The sequence below is a fragment of the Schistocerca americana genome, chromosome X, assembly GCF_021461395.2.
Source record: "Schistocerca americana isolate TAMUIC-IGC-003095 chromosome X, iqSchAmer2.1, whole genome shotgun sequence".
Lineage (NCBI taxonomy): Eukaryota > Metazoa > Arthropoda > Insecta > Orthoptera > Acrididae > Schistocerca > Schistocerca americana.
In genome coordinates this window covers 399880957-399893152 of record NC_060130.1, presented here as the reverse complement: position 1 = coordinate 399893152, position 12196 = coordinate 399880957, and positions in this window count along the sequence as shown.

Below are 12196 nucleotides of genomic sequence, written 5' to 3'. Positions count from 1 at the left end.
ACACGTTATCTGGCTGAATGTACAGGTTGTCTATATGCTGCAGTAGGTGAACAAACGGATGCACATTTTCAGCTTGTAGGTTCCTGTATTACTTGTCAGTGTAAAGACAAAAGACAATAATATAGTGCAGTATCAAGGCCGTTAGTTGCAGCCAGCGAACATAGCATATCGCCATACCAGCAGTGTCCTCGTTAGTGAACCAGTTCTGCAGGTAGCGACTAAGGCTGAGAGGGTTTCGGCAGCATTGAGGTATATGACAGTACTTATCTTCCGCATTAGCAAGCCCATTTTTCTCATCCACAGGCTAGCAGACTCGGCTATAGACAAACGCTCGTTGTGTGTCGGCCTCGAGCGTGAGGTCGTCGACGCTGTTTGGATGCAGCTACCGTCATCACAGCCAGGATGCAAACCAACGACTGCTGCCTGACCGCCTAGCCATCATGTTACCTTCACTCTGCTGCCACCTCCACGAGGCTACCTGCCAGGTACCTTGCCAACACCTCCTGGTCTGAGATACGAACTGAGGTCCACCCATGTCTGTGCCATGGGGGTCTAGCGACACCAGACGCAGTGCCACAGTCACGTGTCCTGGTTCATGACGGTGGAGGGCTCTATCATCATTTACTAAACTAGCCTCTGGCCTACCTGACTCTGCCATCTGAAGCTGTGGTGCTGTCATGCTATCCTGGTACAACCTCAGCTGGTCAAGGGGAATGTGCTGATTGCAAGGCTGCTTGTCACTGGGCTGCCTTTCTGAGAAACACTTGAAACATGGATAGTCATTCCATCTAGCCACATCTCATTCATGTATGAAATGATGGGACAAATTAGCATGTCAATGATAATTAGACTCGATTATCAGACCTGGAATTTGAACAACGGTTATAACAGTGATTGCAACGTCACTACTAACCCTCTGTGCTTGTTACATTTTGATTTGATTTCCTGCATGCTGTAGTAATTGTGTATTGAGATGGAGAAGAGGTTGATGGGGCGAGTGGGCACTTGATGGAGAAAGCTGATCACACTGTGGAGTAGTTCTGGAGATGCGGGAGGTGACTTCCTTATAGACTGGAAAGTGCACTAGCATCCTGGAGGCAGAAGGATGCACATATTGTGAACCATGTTGGGTATGGTCATGCTGCTGCAACCGAAGCACCAGGCGATAGGACCTCCAGAGCCACCTAACTATGTACTGAGACGCTGCTGCTGAGTTAACCCCTTCCACAATTACGTCAGTTTAACTTGCTGGCCATAGCACTCAGCCTCAGTATGACATGGTACGACTTTCCCAGTGGATTAAAAGACTTTGCAGATGGGCTATGAGTGTCTCTGAGCTGGTGGAAGCATAGGCTCTAGCTGCAGATAACATCTCTGGAAAACATACCAAAATACCACCTAGCTTGAACCCACAGCATTGGAGAGGGTCGACCTGATTTATTATTTTGAAACGAAAATTTTATTTTTGTCATTTCTTCCTATTGGGATATGGTAACCAGCTTCGATGCTGGCTAACCACAATGATCGCATGCCTCCAACTTCAGATGCTGACATGTTAGCACATCTTTAGCCAAGGCGGAAGAGGAATCACACATTGCCTCAGGTGAAAACGTGCAAGGAACTGAGTAGGAGCACAGGACTCTCTCTTGCCCACCAGTACTCGTCCAGTTAACACACTCCTCTCCCACTCTCCTATGCCATTACTTAGATTTTCGATAGTTGAAATTAAGGATTTTTTGGTTGTCTCTCCCCTTCTCCATCCATTAATGCCTACCCACATTCTGTAATAAACCTCTTCAGGGCTCAGATATTGCCAGTCAGTCATTGTTCATGATTTAGACTATCTAAAATCCAGATGCTTATTCATTCTCCAATCATGACTACCTTGTACACATTTGGTATCAGTGCCGTTGGATAAGCCCCATAGTGGTCCTTTTGCAGTGGGATGCCGCCAGTATTTCGCATGTTAACGAAGGACGAGAGGCTTATATAACTTTTGGTATGGCCTGTAGCCACCTCTGGCTCAGGTCAAGCAAGCACTGCGATGCGTATGGACACTTCATTCCTGAAGTGCTACACATCTTCAGCGTGGAACATGCGGCACACATGTGCTATCTCGGCAGGTATGGGTCGCTTGTCTGACACTTTCTCAGCTGCTGTCTGCGGCCGTGCTTAATCCTGGCTTGTAGGCTCACCACCGCCTGTGTCTTGTACAGCTTACCAACGCTCGCTGCCTTCCTTCCTGTTCGTTGTTCGATGTCGAGCTACAAGTGCTGCCTGTTCCTGCCGTTACCGTGAGCATCACGGATTCGGCGCCTGCGTCATCCTAGCCTCACCAATGCAGTCTCCGATCCGTCGCCACTGCCGTCATCACTGCCTTCTTCACGCAACATCGTTAATGTAGGTGTCGCTAGCCTCTGCTTTTTGTATCCTGTCGTCGACATGCCGGCGATTGTGCGCGTCGTTTAGCAGTCTTAAGAAATAGGGACTTCGGTCCTGCGGGGTGTTTTGTACTTCCCGTGCTATTTCAATCCATTATTGTATACTGTAGGTCTCATTTGTTGTAATTATGCTTCAATAAACTCGACATCGAGGTGAAAATGCCTCAGAGAACGAGGATGACAGTCTTACTGATTCCTTACACCGAAAACACAGTGATGGTACGGTAAAAAAGTTAGTAAAGAAAAATGCTGAATTGCAAAACCGAGGGGCAGACGAGCAAGCTGGGGACGAGAGACTGACCAAGAAAACAAGTAGAATTTAACGAGAGTAAATCACAGAAAATATCAGCAATCACTTAACTTCAAATGAACTGCGATTTCTGGAGAAGACCTGGCGCAGCACCCCCAAATCGCTCTACCGAACCGTCCGCTGCCAGCCGCTTCAACGGACGCAGGAAGGCGCGCCGATCTCCCGTCTTTCCTGGTGCGCACCAACCGACCCACTGCCCGCTGCTCCGTCCGCGACTGCTGCTCCGTCGCGACTGCACTGCTGGTGCGTCTCCCACTCACTTCCAGACACACGACGGCGGAAATACTGGCTCGGACCCAACCATGCAGAGGAAACACGCGCACTGGCAAAACGACATCCCTGCACCAGGAAAGACCCGAGCCAAGATCCACAAGATGGTAACTGAAGGGGCCCAGAAGCGCTCGGAGAACCAGTTACACCAGGGCGTCGCAGCTCGCACCGGCCAGACTAATGTCGTGGGTTGACTCCTGTTGCTCTCGTGTCGACCGCGAAGCCAATCCCCTCGCTATACGGCGCGGCCCACTGGAATCACGTGGCGACCTCACATGCGCCGACGCTCAAGACGGACAAGTCGTCTTGTGTCTCAGTGCGCGACCGACCAACCGATCGATGCAACCGCCAACGACCATTGCCTGAGGAACTCGAGCAGACTGGCGGCCTAACGCGCAGACTCAGATGCAAGAACTAAGCCCCGACCGAGCGACCACTCGCTGAGTTCTCTTACTGGCGGAGTGGAAAGACTCATTTATCCGGCTTTAAAGATTGATCCGAACGAAGGACATACTAGCATTCCGGACGACAGACAGACACTAACTGCCTGACAAATGCGGACGAGAGACTGACCCAGACTGACCCCAGACTGACTCCAGACTGACTCAGACTGCCCGCTGATTAACTGGTGAGCACATAGCGCCCCTTAAATGCACGCGAACAGGCAACCTTTCCCCTTTCCTACCAGAGGGAGACACCAAAGCTGCGATTGCCACAGCGGCGCCACCGCCAGAAACGGAGGGCGACTGCTTCACACTACGCTCTGCGGCGCGCTCTTCAAAACAGCAATTTTTACCACGGCTCAGGGAGATGCTCATTTTAATTAGGGAAAGCACGCCCCATCCCCCAGTAAATTTAGTTAACTCCATGAAATACCGAAGTTTGTACGAGATGGCGAACGTGTTTGTTAGAGGAGAGATACGAGGAAAACTAGCGTGCATTCTGATGGACACAGGAACACAGATAAGTCGAGTGCCTGTTTCTCCTAGCAATAAGCAGCCACTAAATCCACCTCAATGTTGTATCAGTGGGTTGAGTAGTGAAGCTACTGTATAAATCCTACAGATGTGCTTTCAGTTAAGCTGAAAACTGATGACACCACCTATGTATTTGAGAAGGAGGCAATAAGGCAGAGAAGGTCTGATTTGACGTCGTACTGCGGAATGATTTTCTACTCCAGAATCAGGGCGTGATTGATTTCTGGTCGCATATGGTCAGCTTCAGAGAAGTATTCTCCAATTTGGCAGCAACAACACCATGCAGGTGCGAGGAAATATTTGGAAGGGGCTCATTCCCTGAAAATCCGACACATCTCGTATCTTGGTGTTGAAAGCAACCTCCCCTGTAAATGTAACGGGCGGGACCGGAAGAATTCTTTGGTTGATTATCAAAATGCAGGGACCTCAAGAGAATGTCCTTTCAAGTGAGTGGCCGAGCGGTTCTAAGCGCTTCAGTCCGGAATCGCGCGACTGCTACGGTCGCAGGTTCGAATCCTGCCTCGGGCATGGATGTGTGTGATGTCCTTAGGTTAGTTAGCTTTAGGTAGTTTCTAAGTCTAGGGGACTGATGACCTCAGATGTTAAGTCCCATAGTGCTTAGAGCCCTTTGGACCATAGCAGTAGACGTCCTACGAACGCCGGTATTACTATGCACTATTGATGGCTCAGTCTGCTTCGTGACAAGTATATCTATGTGTGTTTGCATATGTCCAGTGGTCACAGCTGATACGGTCACGTATTTCTTTACAAACCTTACCAGAAGCCTCCAAACCATTTGACCACGTGGCTCTTGATGTAATGAGAACTTTTTGCTCGATCCAGCAAGAGAACTAGTATGTATTGTCAATAACCTATCACTTCTCTAGATACCTAATATTAGTGGCGATTGCCGATGTGACGTCTCAGATTGTGGCTAGCCTGTATGAATAGCCTGGTGCCACCATTCCGCAGCCCTGACGATATCCCAACAGATCAAAGCACAAGCTTTATGTCATCATTGTTCGTACTAATATGCAAACTGCTTAAAATCAAAAAGTGGCCAACTACCCCATTTCATTCGAAGGCCAACTGCTGCGTTGAATGGGTTCATAAGACAATTAAATGGACTTTATCCAACTGTTTGAACTGATCGCACTTAGACTGGGACAAGTAAATTCCTTTTCTCTTTTGTACAGTTTGCATACAACAGTAGAAACCACAGGACATACCCCATTTGAAGTAGTCCAAGACCGTTACGTAAGTTCCCCCATTGAGATAGACAAACCAGAGGTGATTAGGAATAAATTAGGGCTTCAGCACATAAAGGAATGTGGCGCCAAGTTCATCGTAATAATACGAAGCCAACAGCCAAAATGACACAGAGAAAAAATGAAGAGGCACTGCTGCCTCCCTACCAGTCAGGCGATTAGGTGCACAACATTGCAGTTAAAGAAAAAGGCGAAGATGAGAAGTTCAGAAATAGAGTCACCATATCGTCCTGCGATAGTGCATTTTGAGAGGCTAAAAAACAATCAGGGAAACGCTTTGCTGCCACACTATGCTGCTCTGATAGATCTGCCTGGAGACAAGCCACATGTCATTGGACTAACGCCACAGAAGAAAAAGATTCCGCTGCCTCAGGCTCAGCCTAGATATCCACTCTGCTCTAGACATCGTAATGCACTACGGTCGTGTGATTAGAGACAGTGTGCTAGTGATACAAGCCTGCCATAGCAGTAGGCCGGCCGCTGTGGCCGAGTGGTTCTAGGAGCACCAGTCCGGAACCGAGCGGCTGCTACGGTCGCAGGATCGAATCCTGCCTCGGGCATGGATGTGTGTGATGTCCTTAGGTTAATTAGGTTTAAGTAGTTTCTAAGTCTAGGGGCCTGATGACCTCAGATGTTAAGTCCCATAGTGCTCAGAGACATCTGCGCAACCCACCCATCATTTTGCACGACAATGAGTGGGCGCATACAATGCAAGCTGTGGCTGCTCTGTTCGGTCGACGGGAATGGGAAGTACTGTACCATCCACCATACTGCCCGGACTTAAGTCCTTGTGACTTTGATTTGATTCCGAAGATGAAGGAACCTCTTCGCGGTATTCGCTTCAGAACTGTTCCAGAGATTCGACAGGCAGTAGACCGCTCCATTCGCAACAACTACGCCTTCCACATCGCAGGCAACGCCTTCTACACAACGCTGGTAACTACTTTGAAGGACAGTAACAGGTGCAAACATGTAACTCTTTTGTATCGGTTGTGAATAAATAGTTGCCACTATTTAAGTTCCAACTCTCGTGTATTACAAACACACATTACATGAATATACATCTTCTATGCTGGGAATAAATTTCCTAACTGTATGTTTTAGAATTTCAACCGCTAACCTTTGGCGGAATGGTACCAATGTCATTCCTGTGATTTACGTAAGCATAAAGTACTAAGGGGCGAGTGGAGAGGAACATTATGGTTTGGTCTCACCGTTTTTCCGATATTGCTCGGAAGGATGACCAACTGTATAAAAGTATAGTATGTTCCCATTGAGTTCCACAGAAAGATTTTATGCTATTGGTTACCCGCTGAAATGCGTGTTGAGTTTGGGATCTGTTGCTCTGGTTGGAAAGTGCAGGATCTTGCTGTGAAATGTTGACAACATGCTGACCTGACTTTGCGGTTCTGGGACGCGTGTACTGCCTGACATTTGTAAAGCCGTGAATAACCTACAGTCCGCAGCTCGTGGTCGTGCGGTAGCGTTCTCGCTTCCCACGCCTGGGTTCCCGGGTTCGATTCCCGGCGGGGTCAGGGATTTTCTCTGCCTCGTGATTACTGGGTGTTGTGTGATGTCCTTAGGTTAGTTAGGTTTAAGTAGTTCTAAGTTCTAGGGGACTGATGACCTTCGATGTTAAGTCCCATAGTGCTCAGAGCCATTTTGAACCATTTCTGAATAACCCACAAGGGGCAGCTTCTCCTTCGCAGCCCATCCGCCAGTAAGACAAATCAGGATACATGTTACCAATTCTTTTGGAAGGGCCTCCCTGTTTTTACGGCCATCTGGACACTTACATCCAGCTTCCAAAGTGTACACCATACTCCCTGGAGCTCGACAGATAGGTGTGTAAGAGCTTATCTCTGTACACCATTTATGTAACATTTCTTGCGGTTACTTCTACCTCACGTTTCGTGGAATTTGCATGATTCTCGGTAGTTGGTCATGATAATAACCACCAGGACTCCAAATTTCTCTTTATGCTTCAAAATATACACTGATTCCTTTATCGCAACTGACCACTTACTGTTTCGTCAAAAGAAGGATGTACTTAGGTCACAATCTCCCTATTTGCCTATAACCTTCGTCACAGTTTTAAATGACTGATACAAGTAATAAGAGTTCCTTATCGATGCAGTTCCGATGAGAGTTCACCGAAGCTGATGTCGAGATAACTAAACAGACGTCACAACAGTCATATACCTCTGTTATAACCTCACTGACACTCTTACAACCTGTTTTTGTGTTAGTACGTCCTCCTGTGCATAATTACACTGATGAGCCAAAACGTTATGACCACCTTAGTAGCATGTTTCTCTGTTTTTGCAACGAAATACATCACTAATTATGCGTATCAGGGATTCGGCAGTTTTTTGGTAGGTTTGTGGAGTATGTGCGATTAGATGTCTAAGCGCAAGTCATGTAATTAGCGTAAATAACGGGCCGCTGATTTGCGTACTCTGTGATGGCACCCGATAGCGGCCCATATGGGTTCCATAGGATTTACATCAGAGGAATTAGGTCGCCGAGACATCAACGAGAGTTCACTATAATGCTCTTTAAAACACTGTAGCACTGTTCTGCTCCGAGACATGGGCAATTATACTGAAGAAAGATGACATCGTCGTCGGGAAAAACATCAAGTATGAAGTGATGCAGGTGATTCGCAACTGTCAGCGTGTCTTCGATTACTACCACAGGTCCCACACAAACGCAGGGGAATGTCTCTCATAGCATAAAACTGCTCCCACCGGCCTGTATCCATGGCCAGCTACACGTTTCGAGCTGCCGTTCACTTCGATGACGGCGTTTGTGGAGACGACCATCGACCTTGTGTAGCGAAAATGCGATTCAGCCGAAGAGCCGACACGTTTCCACGGGTCTATGGTTGAATACCGATGGTCCCGTGCCCATTGCAATCGTAACTGACGATGTCGTTGGGTTAACATATGAACACATAGAGGTGGTGTGCTGCGAAGTCCATGTTCAATAATGTACTATGGACGGTGTGCTCCAAAACACTTGTGGTCTTTCGGCAAATATTCCACAGAGCACCTTCTATCCTACTTTGTAGAGCGGACAAGCCTGCGAACCCGACGTTCTGTCAAGAGTCGTGGACGCCCAAGCATTTAGTTCATAGTCGTAGTATCACTGTCCTTACACCTCTTTCCGTAGATGCTCACGACAGTAGCAACATTCGACCATCTTCACGGTTTTCGAGATGTTCGTTCCCAGGCTCTGCGTAATAATAATCTGTCCTTTGTCAATGTCGTTTATCTCAATGGATTTCCCCATCTGCAGCCCATATCTTCGCTAGGGTGATCCCCCGTCCATGTCTGCTCTGCTTTCATACTTTTGCTACCACGTCACGTGCAGGACCAGCATCACAGTGGGCAGTGGTTATAATGTTTTGGCTTATCATTAGATATACAAAAAATTCCGGTACATTGTCCACAAAATTTTTCTACGCTTACCTTTTACTTATCGTTCATGGTATCCTTCGACATACTCTCCTCCACAACTGATACACCCCTCCCTACGCCGTTTCCACTTGGTACGCCTCTTTCTAGACCGCGCGAAGTGCCGTCCTCCGATTTTCTTTTATCTCGTCTATCATTGCAAATCTTCGTCCTTTCAACGAGGATTTCAACTTTGGAAATCATGAAAAGTCCGCAGGTGCCAGGCGTCGAGAGTACGGAGGATGAGGCAGCACAACGATTTTGTTTTTTTATGCAATAGTCACGCACCAACAGGAATGAATATGCGGGTGCGTTATCGTTATGCAAGAGCCAAGAAGTGTCTCGCCACGTTTCAGGACGTTTTCTTCTCACATTTTCTCACAGGCGTCGCAACACGTCCCGATAGTACCATCGAGTAACAGTTTGTCTTTGTGGCACGAATTCGTGACAACTAATCTTTCAAAGTCAAATAAATCTGTCAGCATGACTTTGACATTTGGCCTGACCTGACGAGCTTTTCTTCCTCTTGGAGAACCTTTCCCGTCCAATTGTCAGGATTGAATCTTCGTCTCAATATCATAGTCGTAGACCCACGTCTCCTTACCAGTTATGATTCTCTTGAGGAACATCTTGTTCTCATTTGGCGACCTAAAAGCTCTTCACAGATTGGGAGGCGAAGATCGTTCTAGTCTTGACTCATGAGCCATGGCGGCAACACGATGCCTTCCAAGACGCTGGGTCAGGATTTCATGGCATGATCCAACTGAAATGTTACATTCTTCTGCAATCTGTCGGACAGTCAGTCTTCGACTGGCACGCACAATTTCGTTGACGTTCTTCACATGAACGTCGTCGGTAGACGTCGAAGGGCGTCCTGAACGAGGGTGATCTTTAACTACCGCCCCACCATCTTTAAACTGTATGAACCATTCATAACACCGGGTACGGCCTAAGAACTCATCACAGTAGCTTTCCTGCATCATTTGGTGTATCTCTATGAAGGTATTCTTGAGTTTCACTCAAAATTTAATGGAGACGCGTTGCTCCTCTAACTCTGTCATCTGGAAATTCGCAAACTGTGCGACAGAACGTTCTACTCAATACTGGACTCAATAGGGACTAACAGACATATAACAATGACACTTTCGGCATTTACACATTAGGCACAGGCGTGTGCAGGGACGCTCACCACATTTAGCTCCAAGACACCATTGGTGCATAATTAGGAAAGTTCCGGAATTTTTTTTAACAGACCTCGTATATATACACTATGTGATCAAAAGTATCCGGACGTCCCCAAAAACATACGTTTTTCTAATTAGATGCATTGTGCTCCCATCTACTGCCAGGTACTGCATATCAGCAACCTCAGCAGTCATTAGGCATTGTGAGAGAGCAAAATGGGGATGCTCCGTTGAACACACGGACTTCGAACGTGGTCAGGTGATTGGGTGTCACTTGTGTCATACATCAGTACTCGAGATTTCCACACTCCTAAACATTCCTAATTGCACTGTTTCCGATGTGATAGTGAAGAGGAAACGCGAAGGGACACGTGCAGCACAAAATCGTACAGGCCGACCTCGTCTGTTGACTGACAGAGACCGTCGACAGTTGAAGAGAGTCGTAGTGTGTAATAGGTAGACATCTATGCAGACCATCACACAGGAATTCCAAACTGCATCTGGATCCACTGCAAGTACTATGACAGTTAGGCGGGAGGTGAGAAAACTTGGATTTCATGGCCGAGTGGCTGCTCATAAGCCACACATCACGCCCGTAAATGCCAAACGACGCCTCATTTGGTATAAAGACCGTAACATTGGACGATCGAACAGTGGAAAAACATTGTGTGGATGTGGTGACCCGATGGAAAGGTGTGGGTATGGCGAATGCCAGTTGACCGTCATCTGCCAGCGTGTGTAGTGCCAACAGTAAAATTCGGAGGCGGAGGTGTTATGATGTGGTCGTCTTTTTCGTGGAAGGGACTTGCACCCCTTGTTGTTTTGCGTGGGACTATCACAATACAGGCCTACGTTGATGTTTTAAGCACCTTCTTCTTCCCACTGTTGAAGAGCAATTCGGGAATGGCGATTGCATCTTTCAACACGATCGAGCACCTGTTCATAACGCTCGGCCTGTGGCGGAGTGGTTACACGACAATAACATCCCTGTAAGGAACTGGCATGCACAGAGTCCTGATATGAATCCTATAGAACACCTTCGGGATATTTTGGAACGCCGACTTCGTGCGAGGCCTCACCGACCGACATCGATACCTCTCCTCAGTGCAGCACTCCGTGAAGAATGGACTGCGACTCCCCAAGAAACCTTCCAGCACCCGATTGAACGTATGCCTGCGAGAGTGGAAGGTCTCGTCAAGCCCTAGGGTGGGTCAACTCCATATTGAATTCCACCATTATCGAGGGCGCCACGAACTTGTAAGTCATTTTCAGCCAGGTGTCCGGAGGCTTTTGGTCACATAGCGTATATACGAGGGGCGTTCAGAAAGTAAGCTCCGATCGGTCGCGAAATGGAAACGACTATGAAAATCCGATAAAGCTTTGCACAGATGTGTTGGGAAGTGTCTCTAGTATAACCCCAGTTAGCATCACGTCGCTCTTCTCATTTCTGAGCTCGCAGTGAGTGCGTAAAGATGTCTAGAAAATAGTGTCTGCCGCCAAGTACGAGGGCCTGGTGAGAAATTTCGCCTGAAGCTATGCAGCTAACATTACATAACTATCGTGCTGTTTCTTCTTCAAGACAATTCTCAGCCGCATTCTGCAGGGGCAATGAAGATGCTCCTGCATCGTTTTCAAATGGAAATGTGAGATTACCCACAATACAGTCCGCAATTGTCTCCCCCTGAGTTTCATCTCTGGTCACATGAACCGCTGTCTTTGAAGACAACATTTTGACACAATCAACGAGGTGTAGGCCAGCTTGGAGAATTGGCGGAAAGCACTGGCGGCTGCCTTCTATGATGAGGCTATTGAAAAGTTGGTACAACGCTATGACAAAAGTCTAAGTCAGAACGGCGACTACGTAGAGAAGTAGCTGAAAGGTGTAGCTAATTGTTGTCGAACTCATCTACCGGTGCGAAAGCCTCGATGCCTTACCAGTGTTCACCTATCATAAATACACATGCAAAACAACCGTATGCCTCCATCGTACTCCATCAGTGTTCACCTATTCGGGGAACGTCTCATAAGAAAGATGCGATGAGGGCAACCGTCTGTAAACTACTAACAAAAGTTGGCTGCTGTATATTTTTGGTTGTCAGGTCTTCCATTCGCTTTAATAATATGCTCATCAGTGTCGTTTATCAGCCAATGACGTAATGTGGATGCGGTATATAGGGGTTTGGGTAGCACACCGCTGTCGCAACCGTTGTCAAGTTAGCAGAATTTGTGGCGCTACTACTCGATCAAATAGCTCCTACTATTCTCACTGCTCATTGCTCCTCTTAATC